Source organism: Perognathus longimembris, chromosome 10, assembly GCF_023159225.1.
Source record: "Perognathus longimembris pacificus isolate PPM17 chromosome 10, ASM2315922v1, whole genome shotgun sequence".
Taxonomy (NCBI): domain Eukaryota; kingdom Metazoa; phylum Chordata; class Mammalia; order Rodentia; family Heteromyidae; genus Perognathus; species Perognathus longimembris.
Window position 1 is genome coordinate 22,772,095 of NC_063170.1, and position 25,860 is coordinate 22,797,954.

The following is a 25,860-nucleotide window of genomic DNA, read 5'->3' on the forward strand; positions in this document are numbered from 1 at the left end:
AATAGCTCAAGATTACTTGCATACTGAACAGACCAAATCAAATCGTTCACTACTGCTTTAAAAAATCCTCTTACAAATTATATTTAACTCAGGTGTGTATAGTCTGCCAGTTTTTATCCAATTGTAAATTAGACCGTGGTTGCCTGTTGGGAGGGAAAAGTAGCTTTTGAAACATGTCTTATTGACTGGGTGTGAATTTCCTGTGGTAGATTTGTGAAGCAAATTTGAAGCAAGAGATGCCTTCAGGCAACACTGTATTGATTAGAGATTGATATTCAGCTGATTTTCAGGTGAAAAAAATAAATATTGTTTTAGCAGCAATTTAATTAATAAATCATTGCACAAGTGGTAGGCATATTGTGTTGGCTAATACAGGGACTTAAGTTGTATTGTTGTTGTTGTAATTATCTACAAAATGCTTAGTTTCACATGTAGATTAATTGTTTAACTTACCTGTCCAGCCCTCTGTATGAATTCATGGAAAACAACGTAATATTTATGGACACTGTTCATTTTTCTGGAGAGTCTGCAAGTTAGGTTTTCCTCGCTTCCTAACAGCAATAAACATTGAGCTCCTCTCTTCATTAGGCAAAAAACCAGAGTGTGTTGTTTTTAGTGGGCCTCACTGGGGACAAGTGGGTGCTGGGGTGCTGTCAAGTCAGCTCTGTGCTCAAGCTGTCCTGTCACCTAAGGCAGGCCACCTCACTTCCCCAAGCCCTGGTTTCTTCCTGGATGAACTCATTCCTAAAACAATGGTGGGACCGCCCTTGCCAATTGCTATGGTGTAAACTCACCATATCTGATTTGGGGCCACTAATTTAACATTAACAATAATTGTCTTGGGCTGGGAATATGGCCTAGTGATAGAGTGCTTGCCATGCATACATGAAGTCCTGAGTTTGATTCCTCAGTGCCACATAAACAGAAAAAGTCATAAGTGGTGCTGTGGCTCAAGAGGTAGAGTGCTAGCCTTGAGCAAAAAAAGCCAGGGACAGTGCTCAAGCCTCAAGTCCAAGCTCCAGGACTGGCAAAAAAATAATTTTATTGTTATTATTAAGGTGTTGTACAGAAGGCTTACCATTTCATAAGTCCCCCCCCACCTCCTTTACTTTCCCCAAGTTCCCCCCTTCCCATATCTGTCCACCAGTTATATAATTCATTTTCCATGTACTTATTGCATTTGTTCACCCTCCCTCCATCCCACCCTCCCTCCCTTTCTGTGCCCCCCCCACTTACTTTATCCCCCAGAAGAAAAAAAAACAAAGCAAAACCAAACAGCACCATCACCACCAACAACAATAACAATAACAACAACAAAACCTATGTTTCTATTTCTGGAGTTAGTTTCAATAAATAGTATTTTAAATGTCCAGAGAAGTTTCACATTTGTGTACCACTTCTAAAGATGTCCCCTCTGTCAGTCTGCCTGGGTGTGAAGGCCTCAAGTCCAGTATAGGTTACCAATGTCCAGCTGCATTTTAGTTCTAGCGTCCACATGTGAGGGAAAACATGAGCTGTTTGTCTCTGTGTGCTTGGCTTACCTCACTTAGCATGATTTGTTCTAGGTTCATCCATTTCCCTAAAAACGAACTTAACCTCTTTTGAATGTATGATTGGCAAGAGATGGCTTCCACTACCTCAACCTGCTCTACCTGACTGCTTCTCCTAAGATCTATTTACAGTTTATGAGTTTCATAAGTTTAGGAATGTAACATATACAAATACCTCACAAGAGTTCAGAGAATTTTTTAAATTCACATGTATATACAGAGAAAGAGATTCACACTTTTCTTTTAAATAATGTAGAAATAATTTCAGAACCTTCCAGGAAAAAAGTATTGTAATGGTGAATATCAATATCATTTTCTCATTAATATCCTATCCAGAATAGCTAGCTGAACCCCCATTATTTTCTTTTAGGGAAGATAAAGACAAGATAATAGACAATCATTTAATATGGAAGGAATGTCTATGAGCATTTCCAGAACTCTTTCAATGAACTGATTTTTTAAAATTAAAATAACACAAACCTCATTTCCCTTAATATAAAAGTACTACATGTGCATTGGAGAAAATGAGGAAAAATTCAGGAAACTAAAATGAATAAAAATGTTTAAATTGATAATTACATCTTCCAAAGATAAGCATACTGGTGGATGGTTTTCTAGTTATTTCTCTATCCTCTATTACTCTTTTTACACACACACACACACACACACACACACACACACTCACACACACACACTGGTTTTTGTTTAGTTTGATGTTTGGGTTTTTTGGGGGGTTTTTTTGTGTTTGTTTTTTTTGCTTGTTTTGTTTTTTGCCAGTCCTGGGGCTTAAACTCAGGGCGTGAGCACTGTCCCTGGCTTCTTTTTGCTCAAGGCTAGCACTCTGCCACTTGAGCCACAGCGCCACCTCTGGCTTTTTCTATATATGTGGTGCTGAGAAATCAAACCTAGGGCTTCATGTACATGAGGCAAGCACTCTATCACTAGGTCATATTCCCAGCCCCTAGTTTCATTTTGTTTTATAGTGCTAAAAGCTCAATCCTGAGCATTGGGCATGCTAGGCAAATGCCCTACCACACTGAGTTACATCTCCAGCCCCATATGTATTCTTTTTGCTTAGGTAGAGTTAAGGAAAGTTTTCTGACTCTTAAACAACAAAAACCGTTGTCATGCCATTCAATACCCCTGCATTATTTTTGATTCGCAAGCCCTCAGTGTGAGACCTCTAGGCTGTTGTGGTCAACGTGAGCCATCTATGATCCAGCCACAGGCATCACTCTCTGCATTACCACAGGTCTTTCTGATTCATTCATTGTCAAGAGTAGGAGTTGGTGTCTACTGCATTATGTGGTAAAATGACTTACATCATCACAGAGAAAAGCCTTCTGTTACTCTCTGTATGCCTCCAGAGAAGACTCATGGGGAAGGGATAATCCCAGCACAGATGGAATGGCATTATAGGGTTTTATGTTATTTCTCCCATGAGGCAATGAATGGACACCCAGTGAAGAGAGTTGGTGGTGGTTGTCTGATGGGTTATACACCACTGTTTCTCATAAAGAGGTCCCTTGGAGCCGGGTGCCAGTCCCTCACACCTGTTGTCCTATCTACTCAGGAGACTGAGATCTGAGGATCAAGCTTTGAAGCCAGCCGAGGCAACCAAGTCTTAGAGACTCTTATCTTTAACTGCCAAACAACAACAACAAATAAAGTGGAGCTGGGATTCAAGTGGTAGAGTGCTGTGCTGGCCTTGAGCAAGAAAAGCTCAAGAACAGCACTCAGGCCCTGAGTTCAAGCCCCAGGACAGGTACAAAAAAAAGTCCCTTGGCCACTGGCACAAGGTATGGAGGATAAGTTCACAACTCCTGGTGCAGTTCTTGAGCAGCCAACCAGGAATAAGTGGCGGTCTTAATGAATATCCACATAGTGTCCTTACTGGGAAGGAAGTGGAGGAAATGGAGGAGAGAACTGGCTCCTGCTACTTGGGCAAAGGGCCCAGGCACACAACAAACACTAGCAGATCTGAAGAAAGAGCCTACCTGACGTCCACTGGAAATGTTTTGTCATGCACTGCCTCGGTTAGAAGAAGGCAGCGTGGAAGACATTCTTACTCGTTGTTTCAATAGTATTCAAGAGGGGCATTATATCTGGAAGTGAAAGGAATCAGAAGCAGAAAAAAAAAGAAGTGTGTAAGATAAGGGGAAAGCCAGGTACCAGGGGTTCAAGCCTATAACTGTAGCTACGCAGGAGGCTAAGATCTAAGGATCAGGGTGTGAAACCAGTCAGGGAAGACAAATTCAAGAGACTTTTATTTCTAACAATCAGCAAAAGTCTGAAAGTGGAAGTGTGGCTCAAGTGGTAGAGTGCTAGCCTTGAACAAAAAAGCTAAAGGATAATGCTTAGGCCCCGAGTGTACCAACACACACACACACACACACACACACACACGCATGCACAAACAAATGATAAGGGAGAAAATGAATGGAGAGAAGACACAATTGATTAATTAAAAACTCATATGAACAGCAGGTTGGATACTGCAGAAAATCAATTTAATGATGTAAAAGACAAATTCAAGACATTCCCCATTATACACATGGGAAAGTTTGATAGATACAGTTTTAGAGTAATAGAGAAAAACGATCAAAGGTGTGTTTGAAAAACATAAAGATTGCCACTATTATAGAAAAAGTGGACCATGTTCTAAATTATTTTTGATAAAAGGAAGACAGTAATCATAGTTCATACCACAAAAGGAATGAGAAGAAAATTTTAAAAGCCAAAGAAACGGGCTGGGGATATAGCCTAGTGGCAAGAGTGCCTGCCTCGGATACACGAGGCCCTAGGTTCGATTCCCCAGCACCACATATACAGAAAACGGCCAGAAGCGGCGCTGTGGCTCAAGTGGCGGAGTGCTAGCCTTGAGCGGGAAGAAGCCAGGGACAGTGCTCAGGCCCTGAGTCCAAGGCCCAGGACTGGCCAAAAAAAAAAAAAAAAGCCAAAGAAACCAAAATGATAGCAAAGCATACAGATAAAAACTTTAAAAACTCAAAAAAAACCCATACATTATTGACCTAATAAACAGATTAACTCCTAAATAAAAATCCATGCAATCTGAGTGCTGGTGGCTCATACCTGTAATCCTAGCTACTCAGGAGGCTGGGATCTGAGGATCGCAGTTCAAAGCCAGTCTGGGCGGGAAAGTCCATGAGACTCTTATCTCCAATTAACAACCAGAAAACCAGAAGTGGAGCTATGACTCAAATGATACAGTGTTAGCCTTGAGCAAAAGAGCTCAAGAACAGTGCCCAAGCCCTGAATTTAAGCTCCATGACCAACAAAACAAAACACAAAAATAAGTAAATTAGCATTACCAAGTTCAGTTGCTGTTTAAACAGATAACAAGCAAAAGGAGTCCATAATATTAAATACAGAATAAGTTTAACATATACATATTTAACCCTACAGAATAAGAAGATATTCTTTTTCAATTTCCATAGAATAATTACACAAAATAGTACCTTTAACTTCCAATTTATAAAACAATCTTCATGAATCCCAAAGGAATTAAATAGCTTCCAGGGGGTGAGCTTAAACTTGAGACTTTTGCTCAACTATAATCTTCCCTTAATTTCCAAAGTGTCATAGAAATTTCTGAAAACTGCTAAAGCCAGTATACAATCAGTAACTATTTTAGAAAAGCAAGAAGACTACAATGAATGGACCTCGCATACTCAGGGACTTCCTGGAAACTAAAGATACTCATGTGAAAGCCCCAGTACTTAATTCCAGACATATCTGGAAATGTCAGGAACCCTGGAGCACCTTCCATGTCAGAAAAGTGGGGTCCAGTGCGGCCAAACATATGTCGCCAAGCTCCTGAAAATGTGACAACTCTTAGACAGCAGAGAAGTCTGTTACTAACACTGGGTGGAAGGGGTCACCTGGAGAAAGCATTGTGTCCTCTTGTTCTACAGGGCTTCCTGTAGCCCAGGCACGGGGCTCTTGCCTTGAAGATGGTGAATGCTCAGTTTCGGAAAGTGCCGGCCTATCCATACAATATTATGCAAATTATTATGTGATAAAGACCCTCTGCAAAGTTACCTCTGAATATTTTTTCAAAGGAAGGATTTGCCACTGAGTCCAACTGAAACCATGCTACATACTCTTATTTGCACATTCCAGCAGCTGTTAACAACAATATCATCATGTCACAACAGATATTTCTGCTCACAGTTCTGTAAGCCAGAGAGTCCAAGATCCAGGTGCTGGTCGACTCAGTGAGTGCTCCGGAGAACGTTCAGTCTTCTCCCTGAGCTCTCCAGTTGTGGGAAGCAAAAGGCAGTTGACTGAGGCCTTCTTCTCTCAGGACACTAATCCCATAAAAAGGGGGTCCAATCCTGGTGATTTGCCCACCTGCTCAAGCCACTTCCCACGTATTCAGCTGTCTCATATTGCAGGCTGGGTTCTAGAAGTTTAGGAAGCAAAGGGAGAGCTATAGGTAGGATCAGGAAGCTGAACTACAACTGCATTCCAAAATGGAGGCCAAACCAGTTTCTCTTCTCCCATTTGTTTTTCCAGAAAAAAAGGTTATATCCTTGATATTTTTATTGTTTTCTAAACATACTCTTCTCTAAATATGTTATTTTCCAAATTGAATAAAAATAATAAATTCTAGAATTCTACAAAGTCTTTTGAGACACATATATGTTCCTCACATATGCCCTTTTAATTCGATGGCTAACAATACATCCATTTCACAGAAGACAACTGAGAAATCTGAGGCACAGAGAAAGTCATCTTTTTTCATAAGGTCACAAAGGACAAGAATCTGACTTTTGTGTTCATAACCTATGGTTCTCCATCTAGTGCTCTTGCGCATCCAACATTCACTTTTTATAAAAATAATAATAATAATTAAAAAAAAAAACCCTGGATGGATTGATCCACAAACTTTCTAAGAAAAACCCTTGGCCAAGTTCCTGGGCACTAGGATGGTTGTGAAAGAACCAAGGCAGTGAACAGGAGCAGCTATTACACGCGAACTTTTCTGTACTGAGCGTCTCTGATCTGTGGCTTGCTCTTCTGATTCATTAAACGAGGGAGGAGCCTGTGCTTTCCCGCTCTCTTCAGCCCCGTCCCCTCGGCCTGGATCCTTTCACTCCTGGGAGCCAAGAACCATGCAGCCCCCAAGGCCACCTCTCAGACAGGGGAAGCCAGGGTGACTGCATCAGCAGAGGAGCGGGCACTGGGTGGGCAGGGGGTACTGGATGGGTGCTGGAGGAGCGGGCACTGGGTGGGCAGGGGGTACTGGATGGGTGCAGCAGCCCCCGATGCTGGCGAGGTCGCGAGAGTTTTCCCATGTGGCATGCCCACAGCTGAGGACAAGTCCCTGAACTCTGGAGTGCGTTGGCTTTTTAGTCCCAGGCTTGGCACCAAGATTTATGTCCTGAGTGTGACCACACTCACCATCCATCACGATTAGTTACAATAAAATCTCCCTCCGTGTTTTTAAAAGCCCTTCGAGTTACATTCCATTATGCAGGGAACATCTCGCAGATGGTCAGGGCATTGTTCGACGAGGGAACCATTTTTTTGATCTCTGAAAAGGAAAGGCAGAGGACTGGCGCTTGACCTTCCCCGAGGCCCTGGAGACCCGAGCCTGGTGCTCTGGAGCCAGAACAAAGGGGCGAGGGGAGGCAGAATCCTGGGTCACCCCTGGAGTTTAGGGCTTGGACGGTTGGGTGGGCCAACCCAGCATAAGGGTTCAGGCCACTCGCCTTTTCCTCGCAGGGACTTAGCCAGGACGCCTCGGTCCTGTCCTCTCCAAAACGCCTCCCTGCCCAGGAATGCCCACCACATACCACCCAAGCCCCTGCTGGGGGGGCTTCCTGAGCAGCACTGCGCCAAAGTTCTGCTGTCTACCTCCTCCCTGCGCTGCCCAACTCAGGCTTCACTGCCCAGCGCCCGGCACTGACCCTCGCCCGGTAGCAAGCTCCCTGGCTGTTTGGTTATGGCCCCACAGAATCGAGACCACATTCTGCCCAGAAAATGCTCAGCCCCGCCCCTCGGGGGCCCCAGCCACTGGCGTGAGAGTGGACGCCAGGCCCTCCAGTCCACCCAGCCCCTGTGTGCCACTCGCCCTTGCTTCCATTTTTCTCGCCATCCATCCGAAGATGGATGAAGAAGGCGTGTGAGCAGATCCCACAAGCCACAGCGGTCACAAGATTTGAATGTGGGCTGCTGAGGCTAACCTATGAAACCTGGAGAACTCCGGGCCCCAGTGTGGGGTGCCCCATCCCCCCACATCCAGCTCCGTGTGCTCCCCACCCCACCTCCACCCCACCATCCCCACCATCCAACTGTGTCTGAGGCCATGTCGTCCCGGCTGGCTCCCGGACCCCGGGGAAGTGCCCACTCTTCCTTCATGCTCTCCTCACTTCAGCAGCTGGACTGGTTTTCAGAGAGCAAAGATCAGATTAAGAGTTTGGGCCTAAAATATGGAAACAACCCAGATGCTCCTCTACAGATGAATGGTTCAAAAAAAAAATGTAGTACTTATACACAATGGAATACTACATAGAGATTAGAAATGATAAAATATTGGTATTTGCAGGGAAATGGTCAGAACTTGAACAAATAATGTTGAGCGAGACAAGCCTAGAACACAGAGAACAAAGGGGCATGATCGCCCTGATATATGACTGTTAAGGTGGGGGGGGGGGGCGCACAGTAGAGACCAGATCTGCAAAACAAAAAACTTCTTGTCAAATGGTATTTCCACAGGTTTGGGTCAGCGACCTTACATTATGTATCTAAAACCAAACAACTACTAAACATAAAAAGGTCTAAAATAGACCTCTCAGTGGATCACAATAGCTCAACAGCTATGTATGTATGATCATATAAGACAAGGATAAACAAACTCTATTGTTGACATATTTAAAGTTCTAGGTGAATTTCTTTTGGTGCACGCCACGTGGCTACTGTATATGATTTTGGTACACTGGGTATTGTATATATGCCTACCTGATCTAGGGAAGGGAAAGAAAACGAAGGTGTAAGATATCACAAGAAATGTACTCATTGCCCTATTATGTAACTGTACCCCTTTTGCACAACACCTTGTCAACAAAATTTAATTAATAAAACAAAAAAAGAGTTTGGGCCTGGAATGGTCCCTGAAGGTTCACATGGGGAAGACCTGGACCCCAAGGCAGGGAGTGGGGGAGCTTTTGAGAAGGGCCTGAATCAGCAGGGCTCTCATCTCCTAATGGATGAGCCCAGTAAGGCTTTCCTAAATAGATGGACTACCAGGAGGTGGAGGGAATTGCAGATGGAGGAAGGGGGCCTCCTGGGTACCCTTAAACTAAGGGTATATCTTAACAGTGGGCCTTCCTCCTCTTCCTCTTCCTCTTTATCTCTTTCTCCTTCTACCTGAATTTCCCCCGCTCCCTCTCTTTCTCCTTGCCCCACTCTTTCCTTCCCGACTACTATCAGGTGAGCAGCTTTGATGTTTCTGACTTTAGCAATTGCAGGAAGAGTAGAGCCAACCAATCATGGACTGAGACCATGAGCCAAGATAAACCTTTCCTCCTTTAGATTGGTGTGTGTCAGGTATGCTGTCACAGTGGTGGAACGTTGACCAGCACCAGATACTTCATTTCCATGCTCAGTCCCTGAGAAGGCTTGCCACAGTTCCCTTCAATGAAATTGCAAACTCCTTCTTTGGGCCAAGCTTCTCCATTTCCTCTCTGTTGTTTCTATTTCCCTTCATCTTGTATACCTTGTACTCCACCTCCCATCCAGGAATCCTTTCTCCTCCTCTAAAATGTCTGGTGTGTGTGTGTGTGTGTGTGTGTGTGAGAGAGAGAGAGAGAGAGAGAGAGAGAGAGAGAGAGAGAGAGAGAGAGAGAGAGAGAGAGAGAGAAAGAGAGAGTGTGTGTATATATTTGTAGTTAATAACTGGTAAGACTCATAGACTTTCTTGCTTGGGCTGGCTTTGTTCACACCTTGATCCTCAGATCTCAGTCTCCTGAGTACCTAGGATTACAGGTGTGAGCGACCAGCATTGGCTCAAATTGCCAATTCTTGTGCCACCCCAGAGCTCTGCCCAGAACATTCTCCTACAGTCCTGATTGCCCTCCAGGTCTGGCACACGTGTTACCTCCTCTTGGTGGGGTCTTTCCTGCCAACCTGCCCTCCTACAGCACCACTTTAGTGCAGAGGCAGCTGCCGCCATTGCTCCATCTTTCTGTTGCATTATTTGCTTCCTGTCTGACCCCTACACCTCAGACTAGAGTATAACCCAAGGAAACGAGGGACAATTGCCTTTCCTCTTATATGTCCCCGGTGCCTGGCATATAGGAATTGATAAACACGTTGACTTGAGATCTACATAAGTGTGGACTTGAGTCAGTCTTCTCATCTTATGGATGAGGGACAGGATTCCCAAGGATTTAGTGCCTAGCACTCTGTATATCTAGTGGATGAGCCTGGGGAGGAATTCTGCTCTCCTGATCCCATCAAGTGCTTTCTGTTATCCCACTTCCTTCCTTCGTTCCAGGAATATTTAGTCCCCTTTCTTGTTTCTATTTTTTGCATCCAGTGATTCTAGAAACTTCTTCTTTCCTTTACTTGTTCCTATGTTTAACATCCAGTGATTCTAGAAGCTTCTTCCTGATGTTTGTTGTACAGTTCTCATGTAGCAGCTTATATGGTCAAGAACTCATCCTCTCCTATAGAACAATGATAATAAGAACAGCTAGTGCTAGGTGCTGATGGCTCGCACCTGTCATCCTAGCTACTTAAGAGGCTGAGATTTGAGGATCAAAGTTGGAAGCCAGCTGGGGCAGGAAAGTCCGTGAGACTCTTATCTCCAATTAACCAGCAAAACAGCTGGAAGTAGAGGTATGGCTCAAGTGGCAGAGTGCTAACCTTGAGTGGGGGAAAAAAAAGGCCAAGCAAGAATGTGAGAACAAGAGTTCAAGCCCCAGAACTAGCACACACCCAAAACAATCAGCTTGTGTTCCTGAACATGTGCATTTGTTATCTCATTGCACCTCCTGAGCCACCTAGGAGAGCAGTACTAGTATTGTCCTTGTTTCCTAGAAGAGGAATCCCAGGCAGAAAACAGCGAATGGCAGCCTTGCTCTAGAACCCGGGTGCCTGTGTGAGGTGCTGAGAAAGCAGTCACTCGGCAGGCCTTTCTCAAGCACCTGCAGCTACCAGCAATCCCTTCAGGCAGGGTATATTGCAAGGAAACATTTGTACATTTGTAAAATAGCCACAGGAACCTGGAGCTTGCTCCACCTGTGTCTGCAACTCAGTTGGCTTTGCTGAACACTGATTGTGTGCTAGGCACAAGGTCAGGGGCTGGGTAGGCCTTGTCTGCTAGAACAGGCAAGGCTGGGGAAGGAGGAACGTGTTGTATATGCTCACACCACAGGGAACATCCCAATTCCACTGTATGACTGTGATTAAGATTCTTAATCCCACTCATTTACAAAAGGATGCAAACAGCACATGCCTGCGGTCACACATAGTAGGCCAACAGCTAGCTGCGGTCTTCTCAGCCATTGGGCACGGTGTTTAGTTAGAAATCACTGCCTTGGCTCAACTATTAAGCAGTCAGGGACTTCAGGGAATCAGGAGAAAAGTATTGATCCACTAACGACCTACCTAAATCACTAGAAAGCCATCTGCAAACAAAACGCCCTGGAGAAATCAGCAGTTGTCACCCGCTCCTTAACCTTCCTGGCCAGCAGTGTCAGACAGCAAACTTCATTCCCTAATGCTGCGGCCCCTCCCCGCTCCCCTCCACCTCTTTGCACGCTGGTTAACAGCTCGGGGACAGGACGCTAACCTTTGCAGACCCTCCAGCTCCCACCTAGAAAGGAATGGAGCTCAGTGCTGACCCCAAAGATCTCCAAATCCGATTCATTTTTCTCTAAGTCCTAATAAATGAGAGGGAGACAGTGAGTCTCTCCAGGCTCACTTTTCAATTGCAGGAGCCATCCTGGGTGTGTGATCGCGAGGCTGCGAGTGTGACAGATCCATCTCATTAGGCAGTGAATTCATCACAGCTCCCATCCCCAGTGCCTCCCTTTCCAGTCCTGCCTCCCTCTCTCTACCCAATGGCGCATCCACGGCCAAGCTGCAGAGCGCTGGACTCCACGTCTGCACTCGAAAATCTCCAGCGTTTTCCACTTGGAAGGTCCTATGTATCTATTTCCATTACAAATCTGTAACTCTGGCTGTGCCCAGGCTGCTAGTTGGAAGCTGGCAGAGAAGAGAGGACCTAGCAGGGAGAACACTGAAAGCAGAGATCTAATAGACTTCAAAGAGGATGACTTCCTTGAGCAGACTGCAACTTCTCCCAATTGCAGAGTGCCAGGATCTACCAGAAGTCTCGAGTCCCTCCGACCCCAGGACAATGTCCCCAGGGAGGGGCATGTCACACTCTCTCTGAGTGTTGCACAGACATTTCTATGGCACCACAGCAATCAGATGCTAGGCCAGGGATGCAGTTCTAGGCCAGTTTAAGCAAAAGAAGCTCACAAGACCCCATCTCCCAGAAAAACCTGAGTGTGGTGGGATGCACATGTCGAGGGTCAAGAGGAGGATCGTTGTGGTCCAGACTGGACCGGAAATAAGATGTGAGACTTATCTCAAAAACTACCCAGAGCAGAAGGGGCTAGATGTGTGGCTCAAGCTGAGGAGCATCTGGCTAGCAAGGGTAAAGTCCTAAATTCAAAACCCCGTATGGCCAAAATAAAAAGAAAAGTTAAGTTTATGATATAAGCTATGATATAAGCCAACAGTTTTGCCATCAGGTATATTCAGATGAACTTAAAACACATGTCCACACAAAAGGTCTCCAGGTGATGCTCTTAGAAACATTAGTTACAGTAGCCTCAAATTGGAAACTACTAAAATATCATCCATTGACAGTGGGCCAGTCATGTGATGGAATGTTATTTAACTGTAAAAGCGATGGCATGCTGAAATATGCTACAACATGGATAAACCTTCTAGCCATGGATGGAAGCATCATGCTAACTGAAGGACCTCAGACACAGGCCACATTTTATATGATTCCATCTCTGTGGGAGTTCAGAAGAGGCAGAACCATGGACACAAGAAGTAGACAGGATGTTGGGTGCCAGGGGCAGGGGAGTGACTTCCAAGATCTATGAATAACTATGACAATCTATGAATAACTTCTGTTGAGGAACACAGTTCAAGTGGATGGATTCTATCTCAGAAGTAAAAAGTAATCTCTTCACAAATGATTGAAAGGATGTGGTAAGACTTACCCCGGACAGGATCCCACCTATAGGTCTCAAGACGATGGGGGCATTGACACATGACCTTGCAAGGGCCTACGGTCAATAGAGTAGAGTGTCAGGAAGATTGCTCAGGGACTGAGAGATGGATGGTAGAAGACGAGGCAGTATGTTCTGGCTTCCTAGGGAAGTGGTCCTATCAAGTGAGTAAGATCTGGGTCTTCAGAAGCAGAGAATACTTCCACTTCTAGCCACTCTAAACCTCAGTAAATTGAGGGAAGATGACTCCTTCCACATCTGCTAAAGGCTGAAGTTTTCCTATGACACATTCTAAGGACTAGGGTTCAAGAAATATTATCAATAGTCTTATTTTGGACTTCATTAGCTGGAAGACCTTTTGTTCTCAGCCTCCTTCCTTAAAAATGAAGATGCTGGGCTGGGCATGGTATTTCATGTCTGTACATCTTCCAGACATAGGATGATCACAGTTCAGGACCATCTCAGAGCAAGATCCTTTGTCAAAAACAAGCGGGATGTGGTGGTTCATGGCTACCATCCCAGCTACTCAGGAGGCAATGGCCAGTCCCTGCAAAGGCTCAATACTGCACCTGAAAATTAAAAGCAAAGAACTTAGAGCATGACTCACATAGTGGCACAAGTAGCCCTTTTTTTGACCCCCCAGTATTGCAAGGAGGGGGGGGGAAGAGAGAGAGAGAGAGAGAGAGAGAGAGAGAGCCCTTCAACAAAACCTTGAAGGTTCTATTGTAAATTTCCAGATGAAATGCCTCTAAGGTAATGTCCAATGACTTTTCCACTCTTTTTTTTTTTTTTTTTGGCCAGTCCTGGGGCTTGAACTCAGGGCCTGGGCACTGCCCTGGCTTCTTTTTGCTCAAGGCTAGCACTCTACCACTTGAGCCACAGCGCCACTTCTGGCCGGTTTCTATATATGTGGTGCTGGGGAATCGAACCAAGGGCTTCATGTATACAAGGCAAGCACTCTTACTACTAGGCCATATTCCCAGCCCATCCAATGACTTTTCCATGACCTGAAGTCTCATTTTTTTTAAATGGATCTTGGATGTGAACTACACTATTATTTCCACTGGTTTTCTTCTTCCAGTTTAGGACCGACTGGAAGCTGGTCAGGCCAATGAGGAGCACTATAAAAATTCCCCCACACAGTTTGGGCTGGTGATTCCTGAAAACGTACAAACACAGAAGCAGCAAGCAATGGTGAGGATATAGGAAGCTGGACCCCCACGCCCTGCTGGTAAGGATGCAAATGGTAAATTTTAGGTACAGGAGAGTCCTTATATCATCAAAAAAAAAAAAATCAAATACAGAGTCACCTGTATGGTCCAGAATTTCCATTTCTGGTTATAGACACCCCCACAAAAGCAAACTAAAAAGAAGGTCTAAATATGCACACATGTGTTTAAAGCAGCACTGTTCACAACAGTAAAAAAAAAAAAAGACCATTGTTTATCAGTGGGTAAATGAGCAAACAAAATATGGCATATACATTTAATGGAATATTATTCAGCCTAAAGAAAGAATAGAATCACAGTGCATGCTACAATGTGAATGAACCTTAAAGACAGCATGCTACATGGACTGTGCCAAACAAAACAAATATTGTATGATTCCAATATATGGGTACTTAGAGTAATCACACTCTTAGAGACAGAAAGCAGAATGGTATATACCAAGAGCTGGAAGGAGGACAATAGGACATAATTATTTTATGGTGTAAAATTTACATACAAAAAGATTAAAGGGTTCTGGAGATTATATAGTAATAATGGTTTCACAACAATATAAATATACTGGGGCTGGGGATATGGCCTAGTGGCGAGAGAGCTTGCCTCGTATATGTGAGGCCCTGGGTTCGATTCCCCAGCACCACATATACAGAAAACGGCCAGAAGTGGCACTGTGGCTCAAGTGGCAGAGTGCTAGCCTTGAGCAAAAATGAAGCCAGGGACAGTGCTCAGCCCCTGAGTCCAAGGCCCAGGACTGGCCAAAAAAAAAACAAAAACAAAAAAAACAATATAAATATACTTGTCATGTATGCTTTAAAATAATCATAATGGCAATTTAATGGTACGCATATTTTACCATGAGAAACTTTAGCAAGGGAAATAAGTAAAGCCACTTGGTAGCTCTTTTCTTCTTCTAAGCATGTAGTTCTCATCAGGGCTCAGATTAGAACAAAGGTGCCTCGCTGGCATAGGCAAGGTTATGCCAGGTGACAAGCCTCCCCAGCATTTCTCACCCCTGCTTTACATCTAGCCTGGTTGCTTAGGGAGCGCACCCTATTCATTCAACAACTCCAGAGCAACACATACCAGAGGGGAAAGGATGTCCAAAGGTCTTACATCATCAAGTAAATGCTTTGGTTTGGACACAACATATGACCAGTCCACTCCAGGAGGTGGGATGTGCTGGGACGGTGGAGAGGCGGCACTCGTTGGAAAGCAGCACAGATGACCACCATAGAAGTGCATAGAAGTCCATGGGAAATGGAGCCTCCACAACCTTTGCAATTGAGAAGGCTCTTCTGCTGTTTACCCACTCATCCAGCCCCTGTTCAATGCATCACGGGCTCATTCCACAGACCTTTATGGAGGGTCTTCAATATTGACCAGATCTTTGTAGGTTTGGTTGCTTCATCTCATGTGATTCCACCTGGTGGAAGGCATCAAGTCACCAGTGCCCAATTCTGCTGAGGGTATGCGGTCTCCTCTGCCACCTGGACAAGGCTTTTTCTGGGCCTGAGTCACTTGCATCAGTGGCTTTCCAGCCACCTCACACCTAACCTGGTGACTGAAGCAACCATCAGTTGGGGACCTGTCAGGAGCTCAGGCAAGAGGACGGCTCCCTGTGCTTGCTCTCCACACTTCTGGAAGAGGTTACAAGTCTCTCCATAGCCACTTTCTCTTTGGCATCTTAACTAAATGCCACATTGGGAATGCCCCGTTTATAGCTCCTTAGAACAGGGACAGCTTCAACTTGCCTCCCCAGGACCACTGTGGCCAGTGAACCCAGCAGCCTTCAGCCATACCTCTCCTCATCCATCCTCTCCTTGCCATGCTTTCTTCTCCCAACTCCTTCCATGGCGTCCTTTGAAACTGCCATTCAATGTAGTTTTCACTCACATATTTACTACGTGCCTAATGAATGTTTTCTTCATGCTGGGAGCTACTCACCATGCCAGGGAGGTAGACACGTGTCCCTCTGTATGGGGAGACCTTGCAGGAGCTCACTGTGAAGAGGTGCTAGGTGTAGCAGTGGGGGTGGTGAGATATACGTAGAAGACAGGTATGTGGGCTAAGCCCTTGGGACACTCTTCTTCATCTTAGCCTGAACTGCCATGATGGTTTCATGGCCATAAATGTCCTCCTCTACTGCTGCTCTCAACACATGGCTGCCCATTGCTTCACAGAGAGGCTTTCAGATGGAAACTGCCCAACCTATAAGGTCTCACCTCCATGTTACCCCTGTGGGGGTCCCTCTGCACTGCCTTCCCTCTGCCCTCTGCTCAAGATAAAATCTCTGTTGTCTGACTCAGCTCCTGCCCACTATCCAGAACCGACACTTCTTCTGATGTTCCTTGAGCTGTCTTGAATTCTATAACCTTATTATTGTGTGTGTGTGTGTGTGTGCGCGCGCGCGTGCACGCGCACGTGTGCGCACACGCCATTTAGGGGGGCTTGAACTCAGGGCTTGGGCTCTGTCCTTGAGCTTCTTTTGCTCAAGGCTGGAGCTCTATCACTTGAGCCACAGTGCCACTTCCAGCTTTTTCTGAGTAGTTTATTGGAGTTTCCTGCCTGGATTGATTTTAAACCACAATCCTCAGATCTCAGCCTCCTGAGTAGCTAAGATTACAGGTGTGAGCCACTAGCACCGGGTTTCTACAATCTTACAATCTGACTTTTTCTTTCTGTCTATATCTCTCTCTCTTGCACACAAGAGCTTGAACTCAGGGTCATATACTTGTTAAGCATGCACTCTACCACTTAAGCCACACCCCAGCCACTCTTTTGCATGGGTTGCTTTCAAGATAGCATCTCCACACATGATTGGACTAAGCAAGACCACAGTTCTCCCATTGGTGCATCCCGATGAATCATGCACCATGGCATCTAGCCAGAGGTTGAGATGGAGTTTGATGAACTTTTTTCCTGGACTGGCCTGGTACTTCAACTGCCCAATCTCCACCTCCTGGCTCTCTGGGAATACAGACTTGAAACACTATGACCACCAGCTCATCTCTGAATCTTCAAGCAGATTCAAGATGGCTCTCCTCTAAGTATTAGATTTCAAACAATGAAAAAGATGGATTTTCCAATCAATTCAAGGCAAAAAAATGGAAAGCAAAACAATCTCAGAAGAAAACAATGGTTAACTTGAAATGAGAGCTTATATAAGACAGAAACAAGAGGCAAGAATGAAACATGAAAAGATTTAGCTAATGAAAACAAAATATCTACAATTCACTCATTACTATTTTTAAATAGTTCTACAAAGGGATTTCAGGTCAACATGTCATTTATGTGTACATCTTGGTCAATGTCACTTCTGTCATTTCAAATAAAATGATTATGTGATAAAAGATGCTGCCTAGGATAAACACACCAAAAACACCCTTTAAAAAGCAATGATAGGATAGGTAGAAGACAATATTTGTGATGTAAAATAGAGGGATGATTTCCAAAATACACAAAAGCATCCACATATACATTTCTTTAAGGGGTTAAATTTTTCTTTTTTGCTGTTTTCTTTTTTTTCCTTGAATATTCTGTGTTTGTTTTTTTTTTGTCTATATGTCTTTGGGAGTGTAAGGGAGACTCAGAAATGGAGGGACAGAGGGTGAACAAATGCAGCAATGGTACTCACTGGACACTATGTTGAAAATGAACCATACGACTTGTGGGTAGGGATAGGAGGAGGAAACTAGAAGAGAGAGAGGGAAAGGGTGACATGGTCCAAAAGGAAATGCACTCATTACCTGACTTAATGTAACTGTCACCCTTCTGCTTAATAAAGATTTTTTAAATAAAGAAACAAAGGGCTATTTTTAATGACATAGGGTATTAACAGGTAAGTCTCAAAAGAAGAAACTGAAGTGGCCATTGTGCACATAAAAATATGCTTAGTGATCTCCTTTCTCAGCCCTCCCCATTTCCATGCAAGTCCTCCGAGGGAGGCGGTAAGATGATCCGGTTGTGTTGTCCATGGAACCGGCTCTGACTGGGAAGCCTCCATGGGGCCACAGTAGCAAAGGTGTTCGGGAATCCAGGGTACCCGGTGTGTCGGGGAGACATAGGACTGTCTGACTGAGCCCGACACTAGTGGCTCACACCTGTACTCCTAGCTATGCAGGAATCTGAGATCTAAGGATGATGGTCCAAAGTCACCCTTGCCGGGGAAGTACAGAGACTCTTACCTCCAGTGAACCACCAGAAAACCAGAGCTGTGGCTCAAAGTGGTAGAGCCTGGAGCACAAAACCTCAGGGACAGCACTCAGGCCTTGAGTTCAAACTCCACAACCAACAATAAAAAAAACCCAAACCAAACAAACAAAAACCCATCCGACTGGAAGCAGCAATTGGCTGAGCTGGGGAAGGAGTATTCTGGGTGTAGAGAGAGATTAGAGGGGGGATTTGGGGCCTCATAGTGCTGTGGGCCATACATCTCTTCTTTTATGGGAAGCTAATTTTCATCATTTGAAGGACCAAGACTGGAGGCAGAAAGACCTGCTAGCAGGCTGCTCACAAGGTCCCAGTGGAAATAACAGAGCAGGGAAAGGAGTTGGCAATTCACGGAAAGACCAGATTTTGAGGCTGCTATGGGGGCATGGGGTTTCTGGATAGAGGAATGGAAGTGGGGCGAGCAGCAGGGGAGCTAAGGTGAAGTCTAAGCAGCTCTTGGGGGCGGGTGGTTGTCACTGTGAGAGCGCCCCGGGCCTGAGGCTCCCCCAGTGACCTTCCTAGCAACATCTAGGGTGTTTTGAGATTTTTGAAGAAAGAATCACTACGTAGCACGGTTTTCCCCCGGGGCTGCCTGCCACACAGTCAATAGAAATCTAGATGCTGACAAAGTATTATTTGGGAGGATGTTGGAGCAAGAAAACAAATTTCAATTAATTTTCTGGTGCCCTCTAAAGCAAGTCTCTATGTTAAAAGGTCTCTCCCTACTTCCATCTTTATAATCCAGTGGGCTATCAGCAATCCAGCACCCCAGAGAAAGTGGCTACTGGGGATTGCATGCACATGGGGGCCTCGGTCGCTGGCCAAGTGCATTGTGGGTCTGTGTGGACAATGCTGCCCCAAGTGCAATTGACCTTGCTCTTGCTTCTCCCCCCCCCCACCAAATAGTGTGTGCTAGAAGAACAACAGAGTTATAAGATGAACAAAACAAATCAGGCACAACAATGAATGGCTCTTAGAAAGAACTAGGTCAAGACATAATCCATTTCCAAATTTAAAATTATGTTTGAAAAATGTGTACCTTTAATACCCAACACCCTGCTCTGGGCCTTGGGGCCAAAGCAGGTAAAGCTTGAGGTCCTGCGTGGCGGCTTTCTTAGGTAGCCTGAAGTTTCCCTTGGAGGTTAAGTAATAAAGTAGAAACAAAAATAATTGAGCCATTTTGCAGTCAGTTGAACCCAGCAACAGCCCCCTAAATGGCTTTCACCTCCGTGGCGTTTGCCATCCTCATAAAGCTACGGGATGCATTTCCAAGCTATGAATTTGCTAAATAGAACTTCATTTCCTCTTCTTATTAGGCGTAATTAAATTTATTAGACGTCAGTGGAAGCCTTGTAAACAGAAAATATGAATGTGTATAAAAGTCTGCCTTTCTTTTCAACCTAATAATTGATATGCAACATGAAAGCAGCTAATAACGGCTTATAATTTATGAGGTGCCATTCACCCCTGAATCTGAGACGTATTGTGGAGGTATTAACACTGAAATGAAAATAATACCCAGTGAAACGCATTATTTATTAAATACATAACCACTCAGAGAAATAAACACATCATAGAAAGAACTTGATATTTTGGATGGAAATGGTCTATACATCATCTCCTACTTCAGATCTATTACCTTGCAAGTCAAATTCTTAAACTAAAGTCACAACTTGTTTAAATGCAAACTGCCCGGGGCAGCCAGCAAGCCCTAAATTTCCACTAGAATTCACTTGGATGATATCAGTTTTCAAAGGCAGAGTCACTGTAGAGATTTTGGAGGATTATTGTTTTTTTTTTTCTTTTAACAATCTCAAAAGCAAAGAAATCCCTCAGCAAGCATCAGAGAGGCAGAAATACGAGAAAAGAAAAAGAAGAGGTTCTAAACCGTTATGAAAAATGGTGGCTCATGCCTAGGTATGCAGGAGGCTGAGACCTGAAAGACTGTGGTTTGAAGCCAGTCCAGGCAGAAAAGTCTGTGAGAAAATTTATCTCCATTTAATGAGGAAAAATACTAGACATGGTTCAAGTGGTAAAGCGCCAGTCATATGCAAGAAAGCCAAAGGAGTGACTATAGCCCAGATTTCAAATTCTGTGACTGGCACAAAAAGAAATCGCCAGTGTAGTTTTCAGCGTGGCTAGACCATCACCTGCACCCCCACCAGCCACACAGCCAGGGCCTAGTCTCCCCCCTCCCACCTGCATGCCGAGTTCATGGCACAGTGAGTAACTGTGTGGTAATCACGCATTGGCTTTAGTTTGCAGTTCCTCGAAGGCTCGGGACGTGGCCCATCCTTTCCTGTGCTGCTGTGTCACCTGCTGGCCTTTGGTGAAATCCCTGGATGGGTTCTGCCCAGCTCTGAGCAAGCTCTCCATCCTTCCAGAGGGAAGTGGAGGTGGCTCCTGGCATGTATTTAAAAGCCATGGAGGTGAAATGTGAGGTCTAGGCCAGGTGTGTTGCTTGTTTGTATATCATTGCTGCACACAGGCTACTGAATTCTCCAGCTAAATGTTTCTGAAGGGCCCTCACTGTCTAAGCAGCCTTGGGACCCCAGGACAGTGGGGTCTAAACCCAGTGCCCCAGGTCCAGGCTACTGGGCTTTTTCCAGTTTCCAGTCACCAAAACCTTGAGAATTTTGCTCTCCAGAGCTCTCCAAGGCCCTCACCCCTCAGAGGGACCATGTTCCTTCCTGGGGTGTGTCCTCAACTCCCTTTAACTCCAGACACAGCCCAGAACATCTGTAGATCCCCAGCCTTGAGCACCAGCTCAGATAGTAGGTGCTCATCTCAGTGATCTAAGCATAGTCTGTGTGTGTGTGTGTGTGTGTGTGTGTGTGTGTGTGTGTGTGTGTGTGTGTGTGCTGGTCCTGGAACTTGAACTCATGGCCTACACACTGTCCCTGAGGGTTTTTTTTTTCTTTTGTGTGTGTGTTTTTTCTCTCAAAGTTAGTGCTCTACCACTTGAGTCCACAGCTCAGGTTTCCTCCCCACCCCCCACCCCCGACTTATCCAGGTTTGTTTTGAACTGCAAACTTCAGATCTCAGCCTCCCGAGTAACTAGGATTATAGATGTGAGCCACTGGCACCTGGCTCATCATCTTTTTGATTGTGTGTTGTCATCTGGGTCACGTATTATTCTGATCAAATGCTTCCTTACCCCAGCTACTCTGACATTATTATTATTAGTTATTTTGGTTGTACTGGGGTTGAACTTATGGCTTTGTGCTTTCAAGGAGTTCTACCACTTGAGCAATCAGCTCCCCTAGCTACTGCTGCTTTCATTATTTTTTGAATAAGTTTGCATGTCTGATCATAATCCTTTCTTACACTTCCCACGTAGCTGTGATGATAGGCATGTGTCACTGCAACCAGCTTTTTATTAGTTGAGATGAGGCATTGTGAACTCTTTGCTCAGGATGGCTTCAAACCATGATCTTCCCCACCTTGGCATCCCAGCAGCAAAGTGTACAGATGGGAGCCACTGGGGTTGGTTCACCTTATTCCCTTTCCTGCTGCTGGAGTCCCATAATGACCAGAGCCAACCTACCCAATCATTGCAGAGCAGTCAGAGGTACAGACATTGGTGTTGCAACAAGTATGGTAGGAGAAAGGGGAGAAGGAAGCTGGAGGAAGATTGGCATAGATTTCACCAGCCTTTTTCTGTCTGTATTTTATGAGTAGAAAAGCCAAGGAAGAAGGCAGGTCTGGGGGAGGCCAAGTCCTGGGCTTGAACTCTGGGCCTGGGCACTGTCTCTGAGCCTTTTTGCTCAAGGCTAGTACTCTGTCATTTGAGGCACAGCTTCACTTCTGGCCTTTTGGTGGTTCATAGGAGATAAGAGTTTCGGGGTCTTTCCTGCTCCAGCTGGCTTCAAATAGCAACTCTCAAATCTCAGCTTCCTGAGTAGCTAAGTTCACAGGCTTGAGCCACTGGCACCAGCCTGGGGTTCGTTTTCAGAGCAGGCGTGGGGAATACCAGATTAATTTTGGTCCAGCAAATTGTCAACAAAATGGTTAATGAACTCCGTGATGTTTGAGACTAAAGTTACCTGGGATTGGCTAATAAATACTGAGTGATTAGTGCTGTGGAATTAATAGGTAGAAGGAAAGAGTTGATCCTGTGATCTCTGCCCTCTGGTCTTTGATAGTCTAATATGGAAGCCAGATTGGATACATGAAATGGAACACCTTAGTGACTGAATAAACGGATGAGCAGCATGGAGTAAGTTGAGATGACTCAAAGGGTACAATGTTGAGGGCCATGGCATGGCGGTCAGGGTGCTCTGGGAGGCAACAGCTTGAAGGGGCCAAGGGAGGGGGTCAGGACCCCCGAGTGCTACCTCAGTACCCGAGGCTCAGGAGTCCTGGTCCCCTCCTGTCTGTGTAGGTGTTTTCTGCGGAGGCCTGCGGTCTAGGCTTCGGTCTGCTTGTTGGCACAACTTCCCTCTGTCCACAGTGAAGGCTGGGGCTAAAAGCCAGAGGGCTCCTCTGCCCTCTTTTTTGTTAATCATAATTTTATTATTTCTAAGATGTTGAACAGAGAGGTAACCATTTCACAAGTCAGGTAAAGAGTACATTTATTGTTTTGGACGATGAGACCCCTTCCCCTCCTGTCCCCGCCCTCTCTCCTAGCTCAACGTCTTAGATTCAGATGTAGTCTTGGCCATTGTTCCATACTCTGTTTTTTGATTCCTAGTAATTCTTGATTAATTTTCTGCTCATTTTCTTGGCATGAATATTTCAGTTGAGATATCATGAAATATTTACCCTCATAATTTACATGCATTGAACAATTACTAAGAAGGAGACATGGGGTTGGATAGAATGGTTTGTGCCTGTAATCCCAGCTATACAGGAGGCACATGTAGGAGGATTGTGGTCTAAGTCTGGTGTAAGTGTAAAGTGAGAGGCTCTATCTCAAAAGTAATTAAAAGCAAAAAGAGCTGAGGTGTGTGGCGTAAGTTGTGAAGCACCTGCCAAGTAAGCATGAGGCCTTGAGTTCAAACTCAAGGTAATACAAACAAATAAATCAATGTAACTTGACACAATGTTAGTCACTTGGTAAGATCATGAGTGACCCGGCAATCCTCTGGGAATTGTAGATCGGCAAACCTGTATGGGGTGTGATGGTAGCTGACTGAGGCTATGCAGGTGACTGCAAAAAGCTATGTTCCAATTAAACTGGATTTAATCATAACAGGCTGTGGATCCTTCTCTGACTCTTCTTGTAGGTTTTACTATAGTGGCTTCTGCCTGATTGGATTTTTGCCTGTTGACTCCTGGTGTCTATTTCATGAATACTGAAGGTAGGTTGGCGTAGTTGAAATCACCCAAATCATGTAGGCCTTTAGGCCCAAGGAGGGGGAAAAATGGCATATTGTTTTCCACAGGGACAAGATTGCTCCTTTTGGGGCCAGAATTCAGAGGAGGAGCCGCCTTCCTATCAGCAGCCCAAACACGACTCCTACAGACCTGTGGCTGAGTCTAGAGGTGGGCTTGACAATGTTCTTTTTCCTCCCAAATTTCACTGCACACCAGAAACTTGCAAGCCAACATCCCTAATTCACTTTAAGTGGCTCACCCTTATCTGGGTCTCTACGGCCCCACCTATAAGCTGGAGACAAGAAAACTTTAGGAGACACACGTGGCAATGAAATCATCAACCACGAAACCAGTGGCAGGTTAGAGCTTAGAGGACAGGGTTGTGGTACTTCCTTAGGAAAAAGCCAACAAACACTTACTAGAAGAATCCATCTTGGTGAGGGTTGAACAAGAGCATGAACACGAGCAGGAACTGGCAAGGAGAGCTGTGTGCCGTCTTGGCTAGCTTCCTCACCCGGCTCTTCCCAAATATCTCCAGCCCAACAGTCCAGGCCCAGCACAAGGGTCCAGGTCTCTTGCATGGTACCTGGCACAGACTTTTGCTGGCCCCTAGCTGTCAAACCCACTTGGATTTTGGCTTCAGCTGGGCTTCATGCCTTCAGAACAATTTCTCCCATCTTCTTTTCCTGTGAGGCCCTTGGCAGGGAGGCCTCGTCCGCTCTGCACGTACAGCTCACTTAATGGGCGCAAAGAAATGGGAGAAAAAATAACAAAAACAATCACCGAGCCCGTCTAAACGTTGGGAATGCTAACGGGGGCTTGCAGCCCTTTGAAAACGAGACACAGACATTTCTGGCCAAATGAAAGGCTGCTCCTCTCGGAGGGCTGGAGACAGTAAATGGAGCCGGAGTCACACACACTTAGTCTCAAACTTATGTTGCTGCTCCCAGGGAGAAATCAATGTACAGTATATTAAAAACAATCACTGCGGCCTTAAATGATCCAAGGGCTTAGCTTTGAATGCATTCAAGCTAATGGCGGCTTTAATGGCTTCTGACAGATCATCCCATTGATCAAGGGGCATGTATGAAATACGCTGTCTGCTAAACTCTGTTTTGATTTGGAGAAGAGAACACAAAACGTCCCTGGTAAACAGGCCTTGATTGTTCGCATGTCTACCGGCATCCTCTCGCCTGACCCCGGTCGGGAACACAGGAGGGAGGACAATGGGGCCCTATCTACCTGGGTATCTGCTCTCGACTCTAATCAAGGCGTAATCAAGTGGACATCTGTCTGAAGGGCTGGGGGTGGGGGGACGGAGGTGGCCAGAGGTCCGGTGTTCAGTGTTGGATGAGTTACCAGTGATCGCTTTTGCTGCTCTGAGAAATTGATTCATCCCTTGTGGGCCCTGGGGGTTGGCAGGTTAACTGCGCTTGCTCCAAAGTGAAGAACCCAATCCTCTCTTTGAAAGCTACACTGGGTTTTCCAGGGGGGACGGCAAGTTTTGCAAAGAAGCAAATGAAAGCTGCCTCCCTCACCTGTGCGTCTGAGGTCCCCGGATCATTTTACAGAGGGCCGAACATACCTGTACGCAGGCCTTGCATTTTCTGCCGACAGTATGGGGTCTGAAGAAATGAGAGAGGAGAGCTTAGCTTAATTTGTTGTGACTATTCCTGTACATGAGGCGCTCTGGTTGCTTGTCATAGCCTCCGGAACAAGCCATCTGCAGCTCTTGTCAGATGGGCCTTGCCTAATCAGAAGTGATAAACATGTGGAAAGCCTTCCATTACACAGACAGTTAGACCGCTTTCATTATTATTTCTGGTTTGGTGGTAGTGAGGTTTGAACCCCTTGTTAGGCAGGTGTTCTACTACTTGAGCTCTGCCCCCAGTCGCCAGTCTTTTTTTAGTCTATTTTTTTTTCAGGTAAGTTGTCCTTTTTTCTTTCCTTTCCTTTCTTTCTTTCTTTCTTTCTTTCTTTCTTTCTTTCTTTCTTTCTTTCTTTCTTTCTTTCTTTCTTTCCTTCCTTCCTTCCTTCCTTCCTTCCTTCCTTCCTTCCTTCCTTCCTTCCTTCCTTCCTTCCTTCCTTCTTCTTTCTTTCTTTCTTTCTTTCTTTCTTTCTTTCTTTCTTTCTTTCTTTCTTTCTTTCCTTTCTTCTGCCAGCTTGTACCGTGTTTCTTCCTTCTACTTGTACTTCCCAAATAGAAGATGACAGGCACACACCATTGCACATGACTTTGTGTTGAGATTGGGGGTGGGGTCTCACTACCTT